This window comes from Kogia breviceps, chromosome 12 (assembly GCF_026419965.1).
Source record: "Kogia breviceps isolate mKogBre1 chromosome 12, mKogBre1 haplotype 1, whole genome shotgun sequence".
Taxonomy (NCBI): domain Eukaryota; kingdom Metazoa; phylum Chordata; class Mammalia; order Artiodactyla; family Physeteridae; genus Kogia; species Kogia breviceps.
This window is the reverse complement of record NC_081321.1, coordinates 70,846,062-70,872,470: the sequence shown is the minus strand read 5'-3', so window position 1 is coordinate 70,872,470 and position 26,409 is coordinate 70,846,062. Positions and strand designations below refer to the sequence as shown.

Genomic DNA, 26,409 nt, shown 5'->3' with positions numbered 1-26,409 from the left:
GTGTGTGTGTGTGTGTGTGTGTGTGTGTGTGTGTGTGTGTGTGTTTCTTTCTCTCTCACTCACACAACTTTGCATAATTTTGTGAAGGCAGTTTGACATGCTATTGAAGGGACTGCCCTCCCGGAATAAAGTAGTAAAGTTTGAGAAAACAGGAAACCTGTCTTATTTATCTTAGTATTTCTAGGACTTAGCACAATGCATTTAGTGCTAGGATATAGTCATAGGATATAGTCAATACTACTGAAATAAATGTACCTGGGGAATTATGCATGCATATTGACTCAGAGAACTTGTGGAGATTAAACAGAAAAAACAAAACGAAACAAAACCAAGCAGCAAAACAAATACTGAGGAGCAGTAGAGCTTCTTTACTGAGTGATGAGAATCATAGATGGTTTGCCCTCAGTACTCTACGCTGCCTGTATATCTAGTCAAGTTGCTTCCTTTGTTAGCACCCATCTATTCTTTTCCATTACTTTCTAAAGAAGATTCCACTCCTTTAGTAGAAACAAAGTCATTCAAGGTCTGGTAACTGCTTACATCTGGAAGCTCAGTGAAACTCATCACCAGACAAGTTTTCACATATAACATATGGTTTAATTATACTATATGCTTGCATTTTTCTTACCCATCATGATTACTCACTCCTTGATGTTTTGTACATGTTGCTTTCTCAAGTTGAAAATTTCTATTTATCTTTCAAGTCTGATTTCAAGTTATCACCCCCTGGTGGAAGACTTCCCTGTTACTACCTGTCTGAAAGAAGTGTCCTGCTTTTTGTTCTTTTTGTTTTGTGTCATTATTCTAACATCTAATACACTATATCATTACCCCCTCACTTTTGACTGTACAGTGCACCTCACTTTTAGCTCAGTAAATGTTACAAAGTTGACACTCAATAATCACTTTTGAATAAATGGGAAACTTTCTTATTGATGCCCTGATTCAACTGATTTTTAATAAAGCTGTAATTTATGCTACTCCTGTTTTCTAAAAATGAAATAGTAAATACAAAAGAATAATGCACTAAAAAAAATTTGAGTTAGAACACAAAAATTAGAAGAGGAAGAAGAAGCTATTAAGGATCCAGAATGATACTGATTAGCAATCTAGTCCAGCCAAGATCAGAGAAAATAGTACTAAATCTATGTTCACAAAGTGAATTAAATACCATAAAAGAATCTAAAAGATGAAAAGTCTATTAAAATTTAAAAAGAGGTAGCTCTTTAAATTCAACAGCAGGCATTTGTATTTATTTTTCAAATCAGCAAGAAAAAATGCATTACATAAGATGAGACTACAGAAATTCATAAAACACTCTATTTTATACTTTGTCAGTGTTCTGGGAAAGGGTAATATGTGACTTTATGTTATGTAAGGTGAATTCCAAAGGAACATGGAAATCACCAACTTTTAATTATAGCAGAAAGGAGAAAGGAAGTGTTTGTTCTTAGAACCATATGTCATTCTTGTCCTGTTAACATGTTTCTCTGATTCAATATGTATTGTACCACCCACTGTTGCCACAAATACTTGATAATATTGGACAAACTACCTTAAACTAAATAGTAAATTGTTGAGTGTAAAAGAAAAAATGAAAGGGAAATTCACAGGTGTCATAAACAGAGAAGGAACTTGTAGCTAGTACAGTAACCTTTTGAACTGATACAGTTGAAGCTGGTAGCCAGGTATGATACCATAGTCAGATGTACTTCCTGAATGAGTTGGGCTTTTAAAGTCCAGAATAGAATGGAGAAAAGGGCTTGTGATGGAGAGGATCATGTAAGTGTACGGAAGGAAAGAAGCAAGAAAGTTTAACTCTCCTCAGGGATCTTTCTAAGTTCGGAACATTTTCTGGGCACAGAGTTTTAATTTACATATATATATATATATATATATACATATTCATATATACACACACACACATATATATATACACACACACACATAAATTACATACATATACCATAGCCAACAGATCAACAGCAAAAATAACAATGAAATGAATAACAACGATGACAAACTGGTCTTCATTTAGTGAAACCCCTGAAATTCAGGAGCAAAACAAATGCAAAATGAATCTGAAGAGGACCACTCCTGTATCCCCCAAGTTCATGTGACTATACAACACTATGAAAGATTCACAACAAAAATGTCCAAATCAAAAGGTAGAATGAGATTAAAGCATAAGTGAAGAAGGACTATACCCTCTAAAATCATAGACCAGTTTGAAAGAGACTATGAAATCAGGAAACATAAAGTGGTTAAAGGAATAAAAGGAAAACTAAAACCCACATATAATGACAGAACAATTTGGTTTGGAGAGAAAGGAACACATCTGAAAAACAATCAACTAGAACTTTCAGCAAAGACATATATAGTCAATAAAATAAAACCTTAGTTGATATGTTAAACAGCAGATTAGACACATCTGAACAGAATATTTAAATGTAATTCAGATTTTAGAGAATTTAAAAAATTTGGCATAGAGGACAGAAAAATATGGGGAAAAACGGTTAGCAAATACAGAAAATAGAAGTGCCAACATATAAGTAAAGGAATTTCCAAAAAGAGATAATTTGTGAGAAGCAATATTTAACGTTATAATTACAGAGTTCCCCAGGATAGATAAGAGTCATAAATTCTCAGGTTGAAGAATCAAATATTATCCTGACCAGAAAACAAAGACAATAGAGCCACATCTAAACAAATTATAATAAAACTGAAAACCATGTAAAATAAGAGAAAATTAAAGAGAAATTATATATTATTTTAAAAGGTATTCGAATTTTAACAACAGCTGACTTCTCATTAAATAGAATCCTTAAAACCCAGTATCTCCAAATGTCTGAAGGAAAGTGACTATCAACCTGGAATTCTGTATCAAGAAGACAGTGGAGAGGAGAGAAGTTCTCTTTCCTTCGGTAGTTTACTGACTAGTGGAAGGGAGTTAAGAGCACACAATGTTCTTCCCAGCTAAAGCTAAGCTCAGTGAAGACGGGAATATATTTGTCTATTTTTTGTGCCCTTGTATCCACTGCAAGCTGTGGAACTAACATGTGCCTTATTGGTAGTTGATTCTCAGAAATAAGTATTGAAGAGAAGAAGAGGAAAAAAGAAGAGAGTGAAGTCAAAATAAAGATATTTTCAAGAAAAGGTATAAAAAATGTAACAAGATCTTCATTTAAAAGCCATGTAAATTTGTACTTTACTTGGAAATAATTAACCCAGAAAGACAAAGATGAACACAAAGCAATGGTAAGCAAATAAATTAGTAAACACTTTACTAAATAAATTAGTAAACACAAAATAAGAAAAAAGCAGCAACCAAAACAACCATACTGATTAATAGTAGGACATTTATAAGCATGGTGTCACTTTAATACCAACCTATATGAAAGATGTGGTTCTTCTGGTTCTTTGGTTCTTGGAATGTGCTAGAGCAGGGAGAGATACCGAAGTAACTTTAGATTTAGTTGAATACAATTTGCAAATTGCCATTTACTAATCACTAAAGTAATAGAGAATATATAACTCCCCAGTCAACAAAGAGAAAACAAAATGTGGAGATGGGGGATGGTGACTACATGGTGACCACACACAAGTAGACCCCAGATTGGTTGGGACCAGAAGGTTGAGATTCTGGAGATATCACCATGATACCTCACCACTAACCAATCAGAAGAAAGTCACACACCCTGCAGCCCTCAAGACCTCACCGTAAATTTTGCCTTTAAAAACTCTTCTCTGGAAGCCATCAAGGAGTTTGGGTCTTTTGAGCATGAGCTACCCTTATTCCTTGCTTGATGTCCTGCAATAAAACTTTCTGTGCCCCAAACTCTGATGTTTCAGTTTGTTTGTCCTCACTGTGCGTCAGGCACACAAACTTGGGTTTGACAACAAGATGGCTATTATCAAAAAGTCAAAAGATAATAAGTGTTGGCAAGGTAAGGAAAAAAGGAAATCTTTGTGCACTGTTGGTGGGAATGTAAATTGGTATAGTCATTATGAAAAACAGTATGAAAATTCCTTAAGAAATTAAAAATAGAGCTAGCATATGATTCAGAAATTCTACTTCTGAGTATATATCCCAAAGATACAAAACCATTCTCTTGAAAAGATAACTATACTTCCATGTTGATTGTAGTAGGATTCACAATATCCAGTACATGGAAACAATCTAAGTGTCCATCAACAAATGAATAAAGAAAAATAGGATATGTGTGTGCATGTGTGCATGCACACACGCAATGAAATGGGACATAATATACAATAAAATATTATTCAGCCTTTAAAAAGTAGGAAATCCTGTCATTTGCAGCAACATATATAAACCTGGAGGACATTTTGACAAGTAAAATAAGCTAGGCACAAAAAGACAAATACTATAATTTCACTTATATGTGGAAGCTTAAAACATCAAACTCATACAAGTAGAAAGTAGAATGGTGGTTACAAGGAAATGGGGATCATAGGGAGATATTAGTCAAAAGGTACAAATTTTCCATTAAGCAGCATGAATAAGTTCTGGAGATCTAACGTACCAAGTGGTAACCACAGTTAAAAATACTGTTTTTGTTTGCCTAAAATTTGCTAAGAGAGTAGATCTTAAATGTTCTCATCACAAAAAGAAAAAATAACTATGTGAGTTTATGGATATGTTAATTAGCTTGATTGTGGTAATCATTTAACAATGCATATGTACATCAAAACATCACATTGGAAATCTTAAATATATGCTGCCTTTTTGTCAGTTATACCTCAATAAAGCAGGGGGGGATAAAGGAAACTTATGGTTAGTCACAAACTTAAGGTCTGTTCTTAACGTTTTTTTAAAAATGAGTATATTACATTACCTTGAATGTATGTGTGAGAATTATATTAGTATGTCTGAAATATTTTGTGTTAAAATTTTCAAAAGAAAAAATGAATGCCTGAGGTTATGATGCATAAGTAATGGAATATTTCTTCAATGATTTCATTTGTATTCTCCTTAGGAATTTTTATAGGACATACACAAGCTGAAAGAGAGGTATGCACCTGTAAATAGTTATCCCAATAGTCACAAACTAAATAGAAGCAAGCTGTTATTTGATAGCCAAAAATGTCACATAACTAATCCAGGGGACAGCAGCCTTCTCTGGGGAAATCTTACGTTTGGTACTTTAGAACTCATCCCACCATCACCCTTACACAGACACACACTGAGGAAAGAGACAGCTTTATTGCTGGCTATTTAACACTTAAAAGAGGTGACATTTTTCTAAATTAAGTCCTTTGTTTTTAGGGATTTTTAAACACACCTGTGTAGTCTCTATTCAATGTATATAAGGTACAATCAATTGGAACCTGTCTGATATTTCTAAAGTGCTAACAAGAAATAGTAGAGAAAAATGAATTTAATTTTATTTAACTCTATATTTTAAAAATGTTTGGCAAAAAATTTTTAAGTCTACTTTTCAGAAGTCAGTTCATTTTGGGGTTGTGGGGGCAGGCACAGGTAAGCTTTTTTCTTCAGAATAGCAAAACTCTCAAGGAGTAAAAAAAAAAAAAAAAAAAAGTAGTCTTTTAGTTCTTCAGGACCTTACCTAATCAATTAAAAACATTCTCTTTTGAGAATCAGAATAAGTTTAAAATAAAACTCTAAAATGAGTTTAAAAGTAACAGTACAAATATAATTTCATTTCAAATTATATTCACTTCTATTCTTTGAACAGTACAACTTCTTCTCAAGTTTAGTGAGAGAACCTGTATCCTTAAATGGTTATTTCCTTGACTTTTTTACCCTATCTATTTGATTTTCATGAAGAGATTGTCTTTGAAATTCAGGCTATCTTTGGGGAAAAGAAGGAATAGGGGATAAATTAGGGAATCTGTAATCCTCATTTTATTCTGGCAGATAATTCTGTTTTCAGCATAGAACAAGTAACAGGAAAGTTTAGCAAAGGAGCAGAATGAAGAAATGGTAGAGCTGCCAAACTTCTCCCAATTCAGGTCATCACTGCATGGATTCCTTGTTTGGTGTAAAAAGAAGAGGACGTGTGGAAATGGGGGGCGGGGGGAGGGAGGGTGGGATGAATTGGGAGGTTAGGACTGACATACATACACTACCTTGTGTAAAATAGATAGCTAGCGGGAACCTGCTGTATAGCGCAGGGAGCTGAGCTCGGTGCTCTGTGATGACTTAGATGGGTAATATGGGGGAGAGTGGGGGTTTGGTCCAAGAGGGAGGGGATATATGTATACATATAGCTGATTCACTTCATTGTACAGCAGAAACTAATACACATTGTAAAGCAACTGTACTCCAATTAAAAAAAAAAAAAAGAATAACCAAAACAGCAAGCATTCAACTCAAATGTAAGCACACAGACACATAAAAAACATTCAAAAGACAAAGAAGAATGCCTTCCTTCAGCTATGGCTTAGCTTCAGTAGCTTTAACATTAAGAAATGATGGAATGAAGCTTTATTCGAGTTGAAAAGAGGGTAGTGAAGGACTGGAGATAAGATGTTGAAGTTTCATCAGGTTGCTGATAGGGATGTATTTGAAAGTAGACAGATTATAAGAGAAAATCTTGCATCTTCATGTATATATCTGGAATGCACTTGAAGTTTGTCTTTGTGCTTGCCATTATAAATTCACAGTTCTTAATATTTCAAACCGTGAGTCCAGTTTTAATCCTGAGATTCCCTTTTTTACTGTTTTGGCTCAGTATGTTTAAAGGAAAATATGTAATAAAAATTATTTTGCCAAGACTTACTTCCTTCAGTAAAAACAAACCAAAACAAACACAGTTTTATGATGCAAAATGCTTAAAAAGTTAAAAATGGATACTTTTCATAAGAGAAAAGAAAAATTGTTTATGTTTCTTTCATTTACCTTACTAATGGATCATTTCATTGTTTAAGGTGGCAATAGAATTATCTGTATATCTGCATTTCAGTTTCAGTTTTGAAAGGTGTTTCCAATAAGATATAAGCTGAAGTTTAGGTCAGTATCTAGAATAGCTCTTTTTAAGAGTCCTACTAAAGCTAGTATATGTGTCTTTTTGCATTCTTCCCTCCCCATTTTCTGCTTCCTGAAACTTGTAAAGGCTGGGATTGAGGTAACAAGACCTTCCACCTTAAAGGTGGAAGTCATGTGCTTAGAGTGGAAAATCAGAAGGGCTCCTGGGTCTATGATGACCACAAAGCTGCCAAAGCAGCCCTGGACTTCTCATCTCAATCTCATTCGAGCCATCTATCTGTCTGTCTATCTATCTATCTATCTATCTATCTATCTATCTATCTATCTATCTACATATCATCTATGTATCTATCTGTCTGTCTGTATTTGTTATTATTATTTGTGCTGTTTACATTTGGACCTCATCTAACTTCTGGAAACAGTCATGATGATAAGGACAGCACTGAACATGGTACACTCTGTTTGCATCAACCTTTCTTTGGTAATTTCAGTTGGTAGTTTTCATTTGCTGATTCCTATGAATCACACGCTCCAAGTACATGGTTTCCTGTCCATTCCCCATCATTTATTCATCAAGTATTTATTGAGTCTGGCATTGCTTTAAGTGCTGCGGATAGTAGCAGAAGAAAAAATTTTCCTCTACTCTCTAAGGTGTAGTACTGGGACTTTTGAATTGAACTGACAAAAATACAGATTTAAAGGATAAAAGGCATATGTTCATTTATTTTATTTTTACATGCATGTAGGCTCCATAGAAAAGAATTGAACCCCCAAGAAGTGGTTAGACTTGGAAGCTTCTATTTTTAACAAAGGGCAATAAATTGTGGACTAGACAAAGAAAGGGAAATTTGGGCTTCTAGGAGGGTAAATATATGGGGAAACTAATGGAAAGTGAAGACTATTTTAGTAAGCGTTTTTGTTTGTTTTGTGTGTTTGTGTTTGTTTGTTTTGGTGAAGACTTAATGTTGATTCTCCATCTTCTTTAAGGCCATAAAATCTCCCAGAGAAAGGATTTAGGGCAGTCCTCATTTCTCTGAAGTTTCTGCTTTTAGTCACATAAGGGAAGTCCTGAGAAGCCTTCTTTCTGGAATCTGTTGATTCTCAATTACCTTCAGCTCAAAGTAATCCATATTCAAAAGTGGCATATGTTGGGGTGGTATATTCTGATTTCCTACAGGATATATAATAATATAAAAGCAAACAGGGCCTCTGCTCTTTGTGGGACCTAAAACTGGTAATCATTTTACCAACAATAATAGAAATACATGTAAAATGGAATCTGTGACACTTGCTAGGAAAGAGAGATACTCATTACCATCAGAGTGTCAAAGGAGGTGGGGAGTGTAGCAGGGTCAGGAGTGAGACAGCAGGTACAGTTCTCTCAACCAAAAAAGAAATGTCTTTAGCAAAGAATAATTATCATCCCTAAAAGAAGGCACCATATATCTCTTAAAGGATATTCTAAAATGGGGTAGAAGGTGAACAAACAAACATGTGAGATAGATCTGGTAATGTAAGATTTGGGTGAAGATTATACCAGCAAAGAAACAGTGGAACCCCTGTGTGTTTGAGGAAAACAAAAACTATTATGCCAGGAGTATCTTGGATAATGGCATGTATTGTATGTGGGGTGTGTGTGTGTGTGTATACACAGCAGGAAAGAATATAATCAGAGAGGCCATGGGAAGGAGTCTGAATTTTAGATTTTTATTTAAGTATAATGGAAATCCATCAGAATGTTGCTGATTGCAGATTTATTTGAGATGGTTAAACATATTTTTATATATGTTTAGCAAATACAAGGGCATTTAGGAAATGGAGTAATCATATCTAGTTAATTATATCTAGTTGGGAGGAAAGGGAAAAATAAGTACAGATTAAAATAAGTTAATAAAATAAAGTTTAATAAAATAATAATAAAATAAATAATAATAAATAAAAATAATAAAATAAAGTTTAATAAAATTAAAATAAGTACTTTACAGATTTTTCTGTAAAGTAGTCTATGTTTGGTTATGAAGGAGACAAATATGCAGTTCATTCATTAAAATCTATATGATATATCCTTTCCTTTTTAAAGTTACACTAATTTTATCCTCTTTGTGCTTTCTACTTTGTTAAAATAGTGTTCTATCCTATTGCCCCAAAGTTCTTTGTTTGATTCCTTAATATCCTCTTAGATTATAGTACCGCTCACTAAGCTCCAGGTACTCTAAAAACTATTCTATTATAGCACTTTTCACGCAGGGGTTAAGGATACAAGTTTTGGATCCAGACTATCTGGTTTGAATCTGTGCTTCTCCATATGCTGTGTGAATTGGGCAAATTTCTGAACTTCTATGTGCTCCAATTTTCCCATGTGTAAAATGAGAATAATAATACTGTCTATAAGGTTGTTGTTAGGATTAAATGAGTTAATACATGTAAGTAGCAAAAAGCAGCATCTGACAAATATGCTAAAATACATATTAACTCTTATGATTACTATTGCATTATATATTGGAGATGACATCCATTCAACTGATTTGTGTGATTAAACAAAACTCCCCTTATAAAACATACCAACTGATGATGACAAAGACATCTACTACATAGTTTATCATCCGAACAGAGATTACAGCATTCACTTTTCAACTTTAAAAGCATTCTTCTAACTAATCAGAATGCTATTTCAAAATGTAAACTTGATAATAGTCCTCCATTTTTAATGAAGTCAGTTTTATTATCTTACTGGCCCACTGTTTTTCTTTCTAGTGTAATGTAGCTCTTGTTTTAAACTTGGTTCAGGCATACAGATGGCCAACAGGCACATGAAAAGATTCTCCACATTGCTAATTATTAGGGAATTGCAAATCAAAACTACAATCAGGTATTACCTCACATCAGTCAGAATGGCCATCATCAAAAAATCCACAAACAATAAATGCTGGAGAGGGTGTGGAGAAAAGGGCACCCTCATGCATTGTTGGTGGGAATGTAAATTGATACATCCACTATGGAGAGTAGTATGGAGGTTCCTTAAAAAACTAAAAATAGAACTACCATATGACCCAGAAATCCCACTACTGGGCATATACCCAGAGGAAACCATAATTCAAAAAGACACATGCACCCCAATGTTCATTGCAGCACTGTTTACAGTAGCCAGGACGAGGAAGCAACCAAAATGTCCATCAACAGAGGAATGGATAATGAAGATGTGGTACATATATACAATGGAATATTACTCAGCCATAAAAAGGAACGAAATTGGGTCATTTGTAGAGACGTGGATGGACCTAGAGACTGTCACACAGAGTGAAGTAAGTCAGAAAGAGAAAAATAAATATCGTGTATTAATGCATACATGTGGAATCTGAAAAAAATGGTATAGATGATCATATTTACAAAGCAGAGATAGAGACACAGATGTAGAGAACAAACATATGGATACCAAGGGGGAATGGGGGGCTGGGATGAATTAGAAGATTGAGATTGACATGTATACACTACTGTGTATACACATATATACACTATGTATAAAATAGATAACTAATGAGAACCTACTGTATAGCACAGGGAACTCTACTCAATACTCTGTGGTGACCTAAATGGGAAGGAAATCCATAAAAGAGGGGATATATGTAAACATATTGCTGATTCACTTTGCTGTACAGTAGAAACTAACAAAATATTGTAAAGCAACTATATTCCAGTAAAAAAAATTTTTTAAATGCTTCAGCAGTTTCTCTTTTCTTCAGAAAATTCACTGTGACCCTTGTGTGACCCCCCATCATTGATGTCATCATAGATTACTTTCTATCATTGTCTCTGTCATCATCATATTCATCACCATCATCACCATCAATCATTTTCATGTCCTAAGGCTTGTGCTGAATATTTTATGTGGAATTTTCCTTTTAATGCTCACAAAACCTCATGAAGTGAGTATTTTTATTCTCCTCATTTATGAAATGGGGAAACTGAGGCTAAGAGAGTTTAAACTACTTTCCTAATTCATACAACTTGTGAGAGATAGAGCCAGTCAAAGCCTGATTGTCTGACACCAGAGCCCTTGGCATTGAACTTAAGTTATACCACCTCCCCTGTAAACACAGTAGTGTATACATGTCAATCTCAATCTTCTAATTCATCCCAGCCCCCCATTCCCCCTTGGTATCCATATGTTTGTTCTCTACATCTGTGTCTCTATCTCTGCTTTGTAAATACGATCATCTATACCTTTTTTTTTCAGATTCCACATGTATGCATTAATACACGATATTTGTTTTTCTCTTTCTGACTTACTTCACTCTGTGTGACAGTTTCTAGGTCCATCCATGTCTCTACAAATGACCCAATTTCATTCCTTTTTATGGCTGAGTAATATTCCATTGTATATATGTACCACATCTTCATTATCCATTAAAAGAAAAGTGTACAACTATCTGATTAAGTGCCTTTTCTTATCTCCTTTCTTTTACATCTCAGCCTCATTTCCTGCCACTCCCCCACATCACTGTATACAGTCCAGCCATTTCGATCTTATTTTCTTTGCACTGAAATGTTTATTTTGTCTCTAAGCTTTCACAAATGCTGAACCCTCTTCCTGGAGCATTTTCCCTTGTCCACCTTCTCTGGATGATACCTCATCATGTGAAGTGATAGATTCAATCACACTTATTCTTTTATACTTTTTATCATCTGCTCCACTTTTATTTGGTACCCTATTCTGTTCTTACAGTCATAGTATTGATCACCTTCTATTTTAAATGTCAATTTACATGTCTCTCTCTCCCAACTAGACCATAGGTTCTCTTAAGGCAAGTACAGTGTCTACCTTCTCTACCACTGAATTACTAGTGTGTTGGCACATAATGAACACTCGAGAACATAAAGGAACCTTGCATCAGATGGAGTTAAACAGTCAAGGAAGACTTTATTCAAGACTATTGCAAAAGGGGGGAGATATTGAACTTAACTCTGCTGAAATATATGGTGGGAAATTTTTAAGAGCTGACCTGATCTGGTAAAAAAATACTAGAAGATGAGGACTTCCCTGGTGGTGCAGTGGTTAAGAATCCGCCTGCCAATGCAGGGGACAGAGGTTCAAGCCCTGGTACAGGAAGATCCCACATGCCGCGGAGCAACTAAGCCCGTGCGCCACAACTACTGAGACTGCGCTGTAAAACCCACGAGCCACAACTACTGAATCCCACATGCCTAGAGCCCATGCTCCACAACAAGAGAAGCCACCGCAATGAGAAGCCTGTGCATCACAATAGAGAGTGGCCCCAACTCGCCAAAGCAATGCGTGCAGCAATGAAGACCCAATGTGGCTAAAAATAACTAACTAAATAAAAAATAATACTAGAAGATGTTAGGGGGAAGTTAGTCAATATGATGAGGTCATTTGGGTTTGTTAATAGTGCCTATTATTAGGCTTGGACCCTCACCTAGAGGCTAGGAGATAGAGCCACTATATTTCTTGATGATTACATCTCAAAAGGGTGGCTCCCAAGTCCTTGAGAAAGACATTCTGTACTGTGAAACTGGCAAGAGGTTGGGAAAAGATTTATATATCAAAGGGACAGAAAAATAATTAATAATTGCAAGTTTAAAGTAAATGCTCTGAGAAAAGGGATGTCAGGGGCCTAAAATCAGGAAGAAACCTATGTAAAGTTTAGTCAAGCCTAGGGGAATTGTAAAGCCATCTTAGACAAGATCTATTTGTTAAATAAATGGATAATTAACCAGAAAATTTGAACAATCCATTATACAGTGAACAAAGTTTGACATGTAGTAATTAAAGACTTATTTACGTGACTTTGTATTTATAGAATTTAAATACACACATGACATTTGGCTTTTTAAATATTCAAACTAATTGTTCTAATTACATTTGCATATTTTTTCTAATTCATGAAAATAAACTAACATTATTATAATATGGTACTTCACAAGTAGGTTAATGTTTTAATTGAACATTTTAGTTCTCAAATACTGAAGCTTCCAAGAAATTATTGATGATGTTAAAGTGCATTGTAAATAATAACTCAATATAAACATAGTAACTGGATAGAGCAAAAATAATTTTATTGCATGCTAACTGAAGTTCTTGCATATTTTAAATGGTGTTTAATATTGCTTAAATTATTGGGGCTGTAGAGGACATACATCTAATTAAACCTGTGTAATTTCAAAGAAGGTAAACTTAGTAGCTACATTAATATTACATTAATATTCCCCAAAGTGTCATTGAATATGGTATTGATAATGTTTTCAAAGTACTTTTGCTTTCATTTTTTGTACATTACGAATTTTATGAATCACCTCAAATATAGGACAGCAGTTAATTTAGCTAAATCTATCGTAAGAATTTATCATCCTTTAAATTATATGGTTTACTTTTTTTTCCTTTCCAGTATCACCCTTGTCTCTCCCAATTCCAGAAGCCCAACTATGTACATGTTTATGGAGGTTAATCCCAGACCTGAATTTCATTAACAGACCATAGCCATAGTTGAGTTTCTACAGTAATGAGTTCATTGGGAAGAAATTTTGCAAAGATATGGGGGAAAGAGGAGGGGTAAATATATCTACATTTGAAAGGACCAAATTTACAAATCAGTACTCTTTAACACAATTTTTTTCTCCTTGACTAACTGGGAGTTTATTTGCATGCATTCTAAGTGGCAGTGCATGGGAAACTAAGACTTTTGTCATTTTGATTTAACACAGACTCACCCAGAAAGCACAAACCTGATTTTGCATGAGAAGGACCATCTATGGAACCTAAAACGTGAGTACTATTGATTTTGTGCTACTGAATTCTGCTATGCTATATAACTGACCTTGTGATAAGACATGGCCTTTATTAAGATATATAATGAAAGTCTTGATTAAGTTTAAGTGTAGACCATAAGAAGTGCAGAAAGTAACAATTGATATTTTCTGTTCTATTGTTCAGTTTAAAGAATTCTAGTAGTTAGTAGATACTTAACTTTGAAGAAGATAATATATCCGTGCTATTCACTGATACTTAGTTTAAAGCAGATAGCTTTATATACTTTTGATATTCCAATTTATGGTTGATAAAATTTATAAAATAATCCCTTACAAATAAATATTTCCTATGCTATTTTATGCATAATTTATTTTTTCATCTTTTCTATGATCAATATCCCTGAGTACTTAGAGCCTATATTTATTGTCTCAGTTTTTCTCTGAGTTTTTTTTCAAAAGGAATAAGTAGTCGGTTAAAGATAAAAGATTGGTGCACCTTTCTTCCTTGTTCTGTCACAGATCTGTCTTTCCATTACTTAATAATTGTTGGCATCTCTTCTCCCTGTTTGGCTTCTGATAAGTTGTCTTTGATAACCTGCTGTTTTGTTCTTGAACTTTGCCATGGCTACAACTGTGGGGTATCAGAACTGTCAAAAATAAAAGTAAAAGAGCAAGAGGCACAGAGCTTATGAAAGTTAGAGAAGACATAAAGCCTGCTATCGACTGATGAATTTTCCACTGGCAGGTAGTTTTCACTTTATCCCATTTGTTGTCACAGTACACAGTACCTGAAATAATAAAGGAATTTTTTCCCCCAATAATGGACAACCTGGGCTGTTTGCTTTGTGAGAATCTGCCAAGGCCACATACCATGTGGCTTTATCTTTGAAAGTGAGGATGAAACAAGCTTGCCTCGCTGCAGATAAGCGACTTAGAAGGAATCCTATTCAGATGTACCTGTCACTAATTTATCTGGAGGTTTTGTGATTCATACATACTACTCTGTGTGCGATGAAGCATTAAATTGGTTTCCTCTGGGAGCAGGTCACATTCAGGGGTCGTCAGACCTATGCTATAGGATGGTGCATGCTTGATTCATATAGCCTCTCATTACTGAATTTTTATCTGTTAGAGGACTGGTAACGTGAACATATGTTAGATGATCTCTTGGAACATTTCAATAGCAAAGGGATTGACAAAAATGTGTCTATTAATATGCAGGTGTATGTAACAAAAAATTAATCAACCTTTATGCTGTTAGTATAGTCATTTATCCTAATAATTAAGTAGTTATACATATGTTTCCCAATAATGGCCTAGCCCTTGATGAATGCATTTCTATGACTCCTTTATTTATTGAAACAAAGGGATATGTACTTAAGTGCATTACTTTATAGTGGGAAAAAAATGCAGAGCTGATTTGAAACAGGTCTCCTGAAAGAAAAACTTTAGAAAACAAAGAGTTTTCCCATTTATAATATAGTTTTCTACTGTGGCACTTCTACTTTATTACTCTATATATTTTGAAAGAAAATGGCATACCTTGGAAAATGAGACAGATACTGGTTCAAATTTGAAAGGAACATAAAAGAAAGAGATGCCTATTTATATGTTAACATTGTGCTGAGAGACTTTCATATGGATTTTTTTTTTTTGATGTGGGATATTTAACAAATGCAAAAACAAAAAAACCCTATTCTTCATTTTATTATTTCCATGATGGGGTATATAAAACTAAAAGCTAATATCATCCCTTGGGTTTTTAACTGTGCTCTATTTTGTATAAAATAAGCCAATAAATGGCAAAGAGGTAGTTAAATGAAAGCAGTCAGTGAAATCTTTCTAAAGTGTCTTTAGCATGCATGACAGCAGTTTTAACTGTGGGTAAATTAGCAATATAAACTGATAGGTTTTCCCTATTTTTTAAATTTAAGATTGCTTCTTATATTCTGTATTGCAATACAAAACAACTTGATTATTTCATGAAGCAGCAAAATGAAAACTCTTACAACTGGATGAAAATGACTATTCTATGCTGCATTTTTTTTTTTTTTTTTTTTTTTTTTAATGTGGCACGCGGGCCTCTCCCGTTGCGGAGCACAGGCTCCGGACGCGCAGGCTCAGCGGCCATGGCTCATGGGCCCAGCCGCTCCGCGGCATGTGGGATCTTCCCGAACCGGGGCACGAACCCGTGTCCCCTGCATCGGCAGGCGGACTCTCAACCACTGCTCCACCAGGAAAGCCCTATGCTGCATTTTTATACAGTGTAAGTCTTCAGATTTTATCCTAGGTGTGAAAATGTGGAACATTTAACATAAAATGGAATTTTCCTATTAATGAGTTATAGCATAATTAGGGCATTACTATAGGAACCTACTAAGTCATTTATGCATGATTCACAGTATTTAAATAAGATGTTCTTCACATTTCACAATCCTTAAACTGTGGTCTTAAAACCTTGCAAGGCCTCCTAATAAACAGGAATGTGAAATAAATATATTTAATAATATTACTTTAATATTTCAAAATATTCTAGTAAGCATGTTTCTGAAAAGAAAAGAAAGAAAAACAGTTCATGAAACTAGGAAAAAAATACTGTTATACTATATGCAAAGTACACATGATTAGACATATTTCTTCTCTCTTCTCTCCATTCCAATTTTGTTTTTTGCTATAGACAATAAAAAATGCATAAACTTTGAATTTTCCATATCTTTTAAAACCTATTATATACCTCACTACAAGGTATTTTCTTAATTTCTTTTTTTTTTAAGAAAAATCTTTTATAAATACAGACTAAATTCATGTTATTTTCAGAACGAAAATAACATGAACCATCTATGGAATAAAATGAAATAAAATGAACGATTTTGTTAGAGACATTTAAAGAATTTAACACGTATTTTGTTGCTTAGATTATAATGGTACTTTTAAACAGTTTTTTATATCTGTCATGAATTTTTCCTCTGTTCTTTTATAAGTTTAAGGTGTACAGCATTATAATTTAACATCTGTATACACCAAAGAGAGATTACCACCACAAGTCTAATTACCATCCAACTGCATACAGTTGACCCCCTTCACTTATTTTGCCCACTCCCAAATCCCTTCTACTTAAGTAATCACTAATTTTATCTCTATCAATAAGTTTATTTTTATTGGTTAGTTTTGTTTTTTTAGATTTTACGTATGAGTGAAATCTTAAGGTATTTGTATTTTTCCATTTGACTTATTTCACTTAGAATTATTCTTTTAAGGTCCATCCATGTTGTCACAAATGGCAGGATTTCATTCTTTTTATGGCTGAGTAGTATTCCATTGCATACACACACCACATCTTTATCCATTCTTTTATTGATGGACCCTTAGGTTGTTCTCACATCTTGGCTATTGTAAATAATGCTGCAGTGAACATAGGGGTACATATATCTTTTTGAGTTAGTATTCTCATGTTCTTCAGATAAATACCCAGAAGTTTAATAGCTGGGTCATATTGTGGTTCTATTCATAATTTTTTGAGGGATCTCCATAACTATTTTCCATAGTGGCTACACCATTTTACAGTCCCATCAACAGTGTATGAGGGTTCCCTTTTTCCACATCCTCTACAACATTTTTTATTTCTTGTCTTTTCAATAACAGCCATTCTTTTTCTCTTTTCTTTACACGGTGAGTAAATCCCCACATTTCAGACTCTGCTTAAATAGATTAAATATCGCCTCTTCTAAAAAGTATTTTCTAGTTGTCTAATCTAGTCTTGATCTCTCACAGACTTCTGTGATCTCATAGCATTTGCCATAATATTTAAGTATTTTACCTGTATTTTATAAACATTAATTATATAAATAATATACTATATATATAGAGAGAAAGAATATTATTTACCTGTTTATATTTTGTCTGTTATACAAAACTTAAGCACAATTTCAGTGCCTAATAAATAGTCAATAAAATTTGTTGAGTGCATGAAATCAGATAATTAAAACAAAATAATTCTATAACTAAGAGTATAAGAAATATAAAGTATATATTAAATATACAGTACAAAAAGTTATATAATTACTGGTTAATTTAACAAAATAATTACAAATATCATATACAAACAGAGAAATCAGCAAGCTTCACACAGTAGCTTCTCCACAAAACAACTGAACCCTACCAATACCTATTAGATATTAAGTGCCATGGAATCTGTAAGTAGTATTGTCTTAGAGTAATTATGAAATTTTTCATGGATATCTTTTGAAATAGTTTAAAGAAAAACAAAAATATCTATGATTTTTAAAAACAACCAGTTATTTTACAAGTGTTTATTGAGAGCTGACTATGTATGAAACTGTGCAAAAGTCTAGGAGATTTATTATTGTAAATGGTTAACTTCCACCTCATGGGATCAATACATAGTAAGAAAATTCAATGTATACTTTAAAAAAGTTAAAGTAGAACTTTAACTATACAGCAGAAGTTGAAAATGTTAATGGCATTTAGCAGAACTAGAGTTCATTTTTAGCTGAGGGAAATAGCAACGGCATACTGCAGAGGTTAATTTGACACTAATCTTTGAAGAAAGCTGAAGGAATTCTTGGCAGAAGGAATAGCGTAAGAAAAGGCATGAAGAAGGTGTTTAGTAAGAATTAGTTGCTCATTTCAACAGGTATATCAAATAAATGTAGGAGGATATATTATGTTATATTTGGCAGCTGCTTTGGATGGAAGTTATATTTGAATATAGATTAGGACAAGATTGTGGAAGATTTCATTCTAGTTTAAGAAATAGGGATTTTGTTGGCATGTAGCTAAGTCCCTAGAATATGTTCAATCTCTTCTTATTTTAGAAGCCTATAAAAGAAGAATGTGGTTATTTTGAATGATGGTTTACACAGAAAAATCTGGCATTACGTATTATAAGATCTCCCCTTTGTATGTGCTATATATTTGCATACATGTATACATGCCACACACACATGTGTTGGTGTGTGTGTGTATATGTGTGTGTGCATGTGTGCATAGTAAATGTGTATCACTTAATCTGGCTTTATTTTAAAAATAGATTAGAGGAGGAGTCAGTGTCATTATGTATGGAAACTACTGGTCACTTCAGCAAATAATAAACTGATAAAGCAAGGAAACATGAAATAAAATTTCAGATGAAGGGCATATCTTTCAGAGACACACTTGAGGAAAAACTCATAAGAATGATGACTTGTGAACCCATTATACATATACATATATCCACTCTTTTTTTAGATTCTTTTGCCATTTAGGCCATTACAGAGTATTGAGTAGAGTTCCCTGTTCTATACAGTAGGTCATTATTTGTCTATTTTATATTTAGTACTGTCTATATATCCATCCCCGTCTCCCAATTTATCCCTCCCCCCTTACTCCCTGGTAACCATAAGTTTGTTTTCTACATCTGTGACTCTACTTCCATTTTGTAAATAAGTTCATTTTTCAAAAAAAAAAAAAAAAATGTTTAATTAGACCTTGAAGACCAAAAAGCCAAGATATCTGTAACCTGTTACTTCCCTAAACATATTCTTTATAGCACATACAATGCAAGATGTAAATAGGAATTTTGTGAGAATTTTTTTTGTAATTAATAATTTCAAAGAAATTTGGGAAATATCGTATACAATACCTGTTTTAGATATGAAAAAACACAACAACCTATTAAAAATATGAAACATTACACTAATAAATTTGTTGCTGTTTAACCCAGTATTTACCAAACTAATTTAGCTACTGCGTAACACTTATTTTAAGGCCATGATATTTCCATGATTCTATGTTGCCTCAATGCAGATTTACAGTATCATTTTCTGAAAGCATTTGCAGTAAGAAAAATAAATGCAAACTTTTATTGTTTGGTATTTTATGAACTATTTAAGAATCTTCGCATATTTCTAGATTGCAAAGTTATTCTCCTATATTTTCTCTTTTTTTTAACAACTTTATTGGAGTATAATTGCTTTACAATGATGTGTTACTTTGTACTGTATAACAAAATGAATCAGTTATATGTATACATATATCCCCATATACCCTCCCTCTTGCAACTCTCTCCCACCCTCCCTATCCCACCCCTCTAGGGGAACACAAAGCACCAAGCTAATCTCCATGTGCTATGCAGCTTCTTCCCACTAGCTATCTATTTTACATTTGGTAGTGTATATATGTCAATGCTACTCTCTCACTTCGTCCCAGATTACACTTCCCCCTCCCCGTGTCCTCAAGTCCATTCTTGATGTCAGCGTCTTTAATCCTGTCCTGCCCCTACATTCTCCAGAAACATTTTTGTTTGTTTATTTAGATTCCATATATAAGTGTTAGCATATGTATTTGTTTTTCTCTTTCTGACTTCCTTCATTCTGTATGACAGTCTCTAGGTCCAGCCACCTCATTGCAAATAACTCAATTTCATTTCTTTTTATAGCTGAGTAATATTCCATTGTATATATGTACCATATCTTATCCATTCATCTGTCGATGGACATTTAGGTTGCTTCCAGGTACTGCCTACTGTAAATAGTGCTGCAATGAACATTGTGGTACATGATACTTTTTGAATTATGGTTTTCTCAGGGTATGTGCCAAGTACTGGAATTGCTGGGTCACATAGTAGTTCTGTTTTTAGTTTTATAAGGAACCTCCATACTGCTCTCCATAGTGGCTGCATCAATGTACATTCCCACAAACAGTGCAAGAGAGTTCCCTTTCTCCACACCCTCTCCAGCATTTGCTGTTTGTAGATTTTTTGATGATGGCCATTCTGACTGGTGTGAGGTGATATCTCATTTTAGGTTTGATTTGCAGTTCTCTAATGATTAATGATGTTGAGCATTTTTGTCGTGTGTTTGTTGGCAATCCATATGTCTTCTTTGCAGAATGTCTATTTAGGTCTTCTGCCCATTTTTGCATTGGGTTGTTTGTTTTTTTGATATTGAGCTGCATAAGCTTCATGTATATTTTGGAGATTAATCCTTTGCCAGTTGTTTCATTTGCAAATATTTTCTCCCATTCTGAGGGTGGTATTTTCGTTTTGTTTATGTTTTCCTTTGCTGTGCAAAAGCTTTTAAGTTTCATTAGGTCCCATTTGTTTATTTTTATTTCCATTTCTCTAGGAGGTGGGTCAAAAAGGATCTTGCTGTGATTTGTGTCATAGAGAGTTCTGCCTACATTTTCCTCTAAGAATTTTATAGTGTCTGGCCTTACATTTAGGTCTTTAATCCATTTTGAGTTTATTTTTGTGTATGGTGTTAGGGAGTGTTCTGATTTCATTCTTTTACATGTAGCTGTCCAGTTTTCCCAGCACCACTTACTGAAGAGGCTGTCTTTTCTCCATTTGTATATTCTTGCTGTATCAGAGATAAGGTGACCATATGTTCATGGGTTTATCTCTGGGCTTTCTATCCTGTTCCATTGATCTATATTTCTGTTTATGTGCCAGTACCATACTGATTTGATTACTTAGCTTTCTAATATAGTCTGAAGTCTGGGAGCCTGATTCCTCCAGCTCCATTTTTCTTGCTCAAGATTGCTTTGGCTATTCGGGGTCTTTTGTGTTTCCATACAAATTGTAAAAACTTTTGTTCAAACTTTGTGAAAAATGCCATTGGTAATTTGATAGGAATTGCATTGAATCTGTAGATTGCTTTGGGTAGTATAGTCATTTTCACGATGTTGATTCTTCCAATCCAAGAACATGGTATATCTCTCCATCTGTTTGCATCATCTTTCATTTTTTCATTAGTGTCTTATACTTTTCTGCATACAGGTCTTTTGTCTCCTTAGGTAGGTTTATTCCTAGGTATTCTATTCTTTTTGTTACAATGGTAAATGGGAGTAACTCCTTAAATTCTCTTTCAGAGTTTTAATCATTAGTGTATAGGAATGCAAAAGATTTCTGTGCATTAGTATTGTATCCTGCTAGATTACCAAATTTATTGATTAGCTCTAATAGTTTTCTGGTAGCATCTTTAGGATTCTCTACATATACTATCACGTCATCTGCAGACAGTGACAGCTTTACTTCTTTTCCAACTTGGATTCCTTCTATTTCTTTTTCTTCTCTGATTGCTGTGGCTAAAAATTCGAAAACTATGTTGAATAACAGAGGTGAAAGTGGGAAACCTTTTCTTGTTCCTGATCTTAGTGGAAGTGGTTTCAGTTTTTCACCATTGATAATGATGTTGGCTGTGGGTTTGTCATATATGGCGTTTATTCTGTTTAGGTAAGTTCCCTCTGTGCCTACTTTCTGGAGGGTTCTTATCATAAATTGGTGCTGAATTTTGTCAAAAGCTTTTTCTGCATCTATTGAGATGATCATATGGATTTTATTCTTCAATTTTTTAATATGGTGTATCACATCAATTGATTTGCATATATTAAAGAATCCTTGATTTCCTGGGATAAACCCACTTTATCATGGTGTATCATCTTTTTAATGTGCTGTTGGATTCTGTTTGCTAGAATTTTGTTGAGGATTTTTGCATGTATGTTCAACAGTGATATTGGCCTGTAGTTTTCTTTCTTTGTGACATCTTTGTCTGGTTTTGGTATCAGGGTGATGGTGGTCTTGTAGAATGAATTTGGGAGTGTTCCTTTTTCTGCTATATTTTGTATGAGTTTGAGAAGGATAGGTGTTAGCTCTTCTCTGAATATTTGATAGAATTCACCTGTGATGCCATCTGGTCCTGGGCTTTTATTTGTTGGAAGATATTTCATCACAGTTTCCATTTCAGTGCTTGTGATTGGTCTTTTTATATCTTCTGTTTCTCCTTGGTTCAGTCTAGGAAGGTTGAACTTTTCTAAAAATTTGTCCATCCAAGTTGTCCATTGTATTGGCATATAGTTGCTTGTTGTAATCTCTCAGGATCCTTTGTATTTCTGCATGTCAGTTGTTACTTCTTTTTCATTTCTAATTCTATTGATTTGAGTCTTCTCCCTTTTTTTCTTGAGTCTGACTAATGGTTTATCACTTTTGTTTATCTTCTCAAAAAACCAGCTTTTGGTTTTATTGATCTTTGCTATCATTTCCTTAATTTCTTTTTCCTTTATATCTGATCTGATCTTTATGATTTCTTTCCTTATGCCAACTTTATGGGTTTTTTGTTCTTTCACTAATTGTTCTAGGGGTACGGTTAGGTTGTTTATTTAAGATGTTTCTTTTTTCATAAGGTAAGGCTGTATTGCTATAAACTTCCCTCTTAGAACTGCTTTTGCTGCAACCCATAAGTTTTGGGTTGTCATGTTTTCACTGTCATTTTTTTCTGGGTATTTATTGATTTCCTCTTTGATTTCTTCAGTGATCTCTTGGTTATTTAGTAGTGTATTGTTTAGCCTCCATGCATTTGTATTTTTTACAGTTTTTTATTCCTATAATTGATATCTAGTCTCATAGCATTGTGGTTGGAAAATATACTTCATATGATTTCAATTTTCTTACAATTTACCTATAGTATTAATACTACTATGCAGACACAAAGACACAATGTGTGAAAAGCATAGTGTTTTGTACATGCTAAGTTTTCAATAAATTTTACTTATCATTATTATTTTTGTTACCATGAAAACATTGACTATTAAGAAACTAATAGTATTCAAAGGAAATGTGTTTTAGTAAATATTTTTTTCCTTAGATTGGTTAATCTCGATCATCTTTATGCAGTCTTTTTACATAGTATAGTTTGAGGAAGGAAAGATAACATCTCTCCTTACTAGAATTCCAACCACAATCTTGGGTTATTTATTCATTCCTTTGGATTAATGGTGGTTGTTTAAAACAAATACAAACCTCTGAAAAAGACATTAACATTTTTGTTAAAATGGGATTATCAGATTAGTTTCCTTCACTGAGCTGCGAGTAAGGGAAAGAGACACAAGAGTAAGTGGATTTAGAGGAAGATGTGATGAAAGACAACTTGTAAAGGCAGAAAGGAGAGCTGGGTCAGAGGTTTCCAGTGTAGAGCTGCAGGTGTTGGTCTGTGTTTCCTGAGTTTTACAGTATTCCATGGCCAAAAGAGAAACATTAAGGACCATGAAGCAGGCTTTGCATAAATCTAAATTCATGCAATATATTGTGAAGTTATGTCCTTACTACTTTATGGGAATCGAAATTTCATTTCTTTTTTGAAATTACAGTGGATGATTTTGTTTTAAAATTTATTACTCATTGAATCCTAAAATATTGGGCACTTTTGGAGAGAAGACCATTGAGTCTCTTCCAATTTTCAGATACTTGATGTGAAGAAGGGGAAGTACAAGTTGCTGACTCAATAATGAGTTTCCTAGGTAAATAACAAACTTATTCATTCATTCACTAAATAAACATTCATTAATTCACTCATTTAAAAAACACACTGTTTTAGGTGTTAGGAACAGAGCAGGAAACAAGAAAAAAATTCCTACTATCGTTAAATTTTAGTGGAAGTTAAATTATTATATCAGAAGTTAAATTACTATAATGGAAGAAGCCAGGGGGAAAAAAAGCATTACTATTCTTGACTGTAATAAATGCTAAGTGAATATAAAACAGGAAAAATAGAGTGGTGGGGAAAGCCATTTTATATAGGGGTCAATAAATGCCTCTCTGAAGAGATGATATTTAAGCTTAGATCTTAAAGATATGAAAGAATCATCCATTGCCACTTTAAGAGACTAAGTGAAAAAAATTGGTTTGTTGCTGGGGCAATATGAGAGAGTATGTAGGATATATATGTGACATCAAGAAATTTACTATCAGTTAAAAATATTGAGCTAGTGGGGAGGTGACTGCAGGAAAACAGCTAAAACAAAATAGCTGCAATCAAATCATGAGCCTATATTCCATTCTAAATGTGATAAATCCTTTTTATTTTATCCTACAAAGAATGGGAAGGAATTATGAAGAGAAATCATGCAATCAGAATTGCACTGTAGTCAGGTAAGTCCAGTATCATGGAGAATGATATGGTATGTGCAGGAGTTAGGAAAGTCATGTAGGGGTCTGTAATAGGTTTTCCCTTGACAGATATCTGTGTGAGCTTCAATGGGAGCACAAAGGAGTGAATTATATTGGGATGGGTCAGAAAATACTCCCTTGCAGGAAACATTTAACCTGAGTTTTTTTAAGAGGAGTAGGTGTTACATCTTGAAAAACAGGTGTTGGGTGATAGAAGTTGAAATCCTAGGCAAAATGGGAAGATTAGCAAAAAGCACATGGAAATCATGTCTTGATCACTAACTAAAGCTTTATGGCTACGGTGTAAGACCATAGAGGTAAAGGTCAGAGATAAAACTGGCAGTTTCATCACTTGAGAGTGAAAAACAATAGCAGCCTAAAAGCCATTAATAACAGGAACCTGGAATGATTCTGAACAATTAATGTAACAGTGGAATTTTGTATTACTTATGAAGAAGGTGTGCCATTATGATGTAGTGATGGATGTGAGAGGAAATACATTGCATTTTACATAAAATATAATAATTTACTATACTACAGTATAATATAGTGAATAATTTTTTGTTGGTGTCTTAGACACAGAAGCTCACACTTAATCCAATTATACAGTAAACTCATGGTACAAAAGAATATCATCATATTAGAAAGAAAAGCCATATACTTAATTTATATAGTCTAGAAATTGAGCTCAATATGAGGAAGCATGTTTCAACAATTCACGGGGTTCAAGAGTGAAGTGAGCTGGCTGGTGCCAGCACCATCCAGTCTAAAGAGCCAACTTGCATACTAGATGGTATGAGACATCAGGGGCAGTGATGGGTCATCCAGCTGTGTTATGGCTGCTCCCTCAAGCATAGGCAGTGCGGTTTAGTACTAATATTTCATTCTGTGAAAAGTATTGGAAAAGAAAGTTCAGGCTAACCAGGAAGAATCAACATTATCTTTATCTCCGAGGGGTGAATTTGAACTGAGTATGGACAGTAAGAAAATTCTCATAAAATACATTATATATTTCATATTAGTCAGGGAAAGCTAAACCAAATAAATCTATCCTCACAGAACCAATTTCTCCTTCATAACTTGTTTATGCAGTTCTAGCTTCTTTTTCCTTTGATTTCTCTAAGAGGTTTTCAGCAGAATATCTTGAATAGAAATTTAATATAAGGCTTTATTTTCCCTTGAGTTAAGTTAAATTTGTTGTTTTATTTCTAAAAGCTGAACATAAGATGTTCATGGAGAAGGAAAAGGGCAATTATGAGATCTCTTATTGCAAAAATGCAGTTAAATATTATATTTTAAAAAATAATTTAGTTTTGGCATTTAGTAACAGTTATTTGAAACTATTTCTGTTTAAAGGCACAGTGAACCGTAGAATGTCAAATTGGAATGTCTCTTTTTTTTTTTTTTGCGGTATGCGGGCCTCTCACTGTTGTGGCCTCTCCCGTTGCGGAGCACAGGCTCCGGACGCGCAGGCCCAGCAGCCATGGCTCATGGGCCAAACTGCTCCGCGGCATGTGGGATCCTCCCGGACCGGGGCACGAACCGTGTCCCCTGCATCGGCAGGCGGACTCTCAACCACTGCGCCACCAGGGAAGCCCCTGGAATGTCTCTTACATGAATGTAGCACCCCTCAATTATCTTACTGAAAACTCACTCCTTTACAAGGTGGTTTATTCCAGTGTTATTCATTGGAAAAGACTTCCACATTTTCAGCCAAAGTTGACTCATATCA

General features: G+C 34.1%; 1 protein-coding gene across 6 annotated transcripts in view; it reads left to right on the top strand.

Annotated features, from left to right (window-relative positions):
• MGAT4C (MGAT4 family member C) overlaps positions 1-26,409 on the top strand; it is a 629,413-nt gene that overhangs the window by 352,954 nt on the left and 250,050 nt on the right. For all 6 annotated transcript variants that reach the window (XM_067008319.1, XM_067008317.1, XM_067008318.1 and 3 more), the window contains one exon: positions 13,691-13,751. The gene's annotated coding sequence lies outside the window, so the exon portion shown is untranslated. The remainder of the gene's footprint in view (positions 1-13,690; positions 13,752-26,409) is intronic.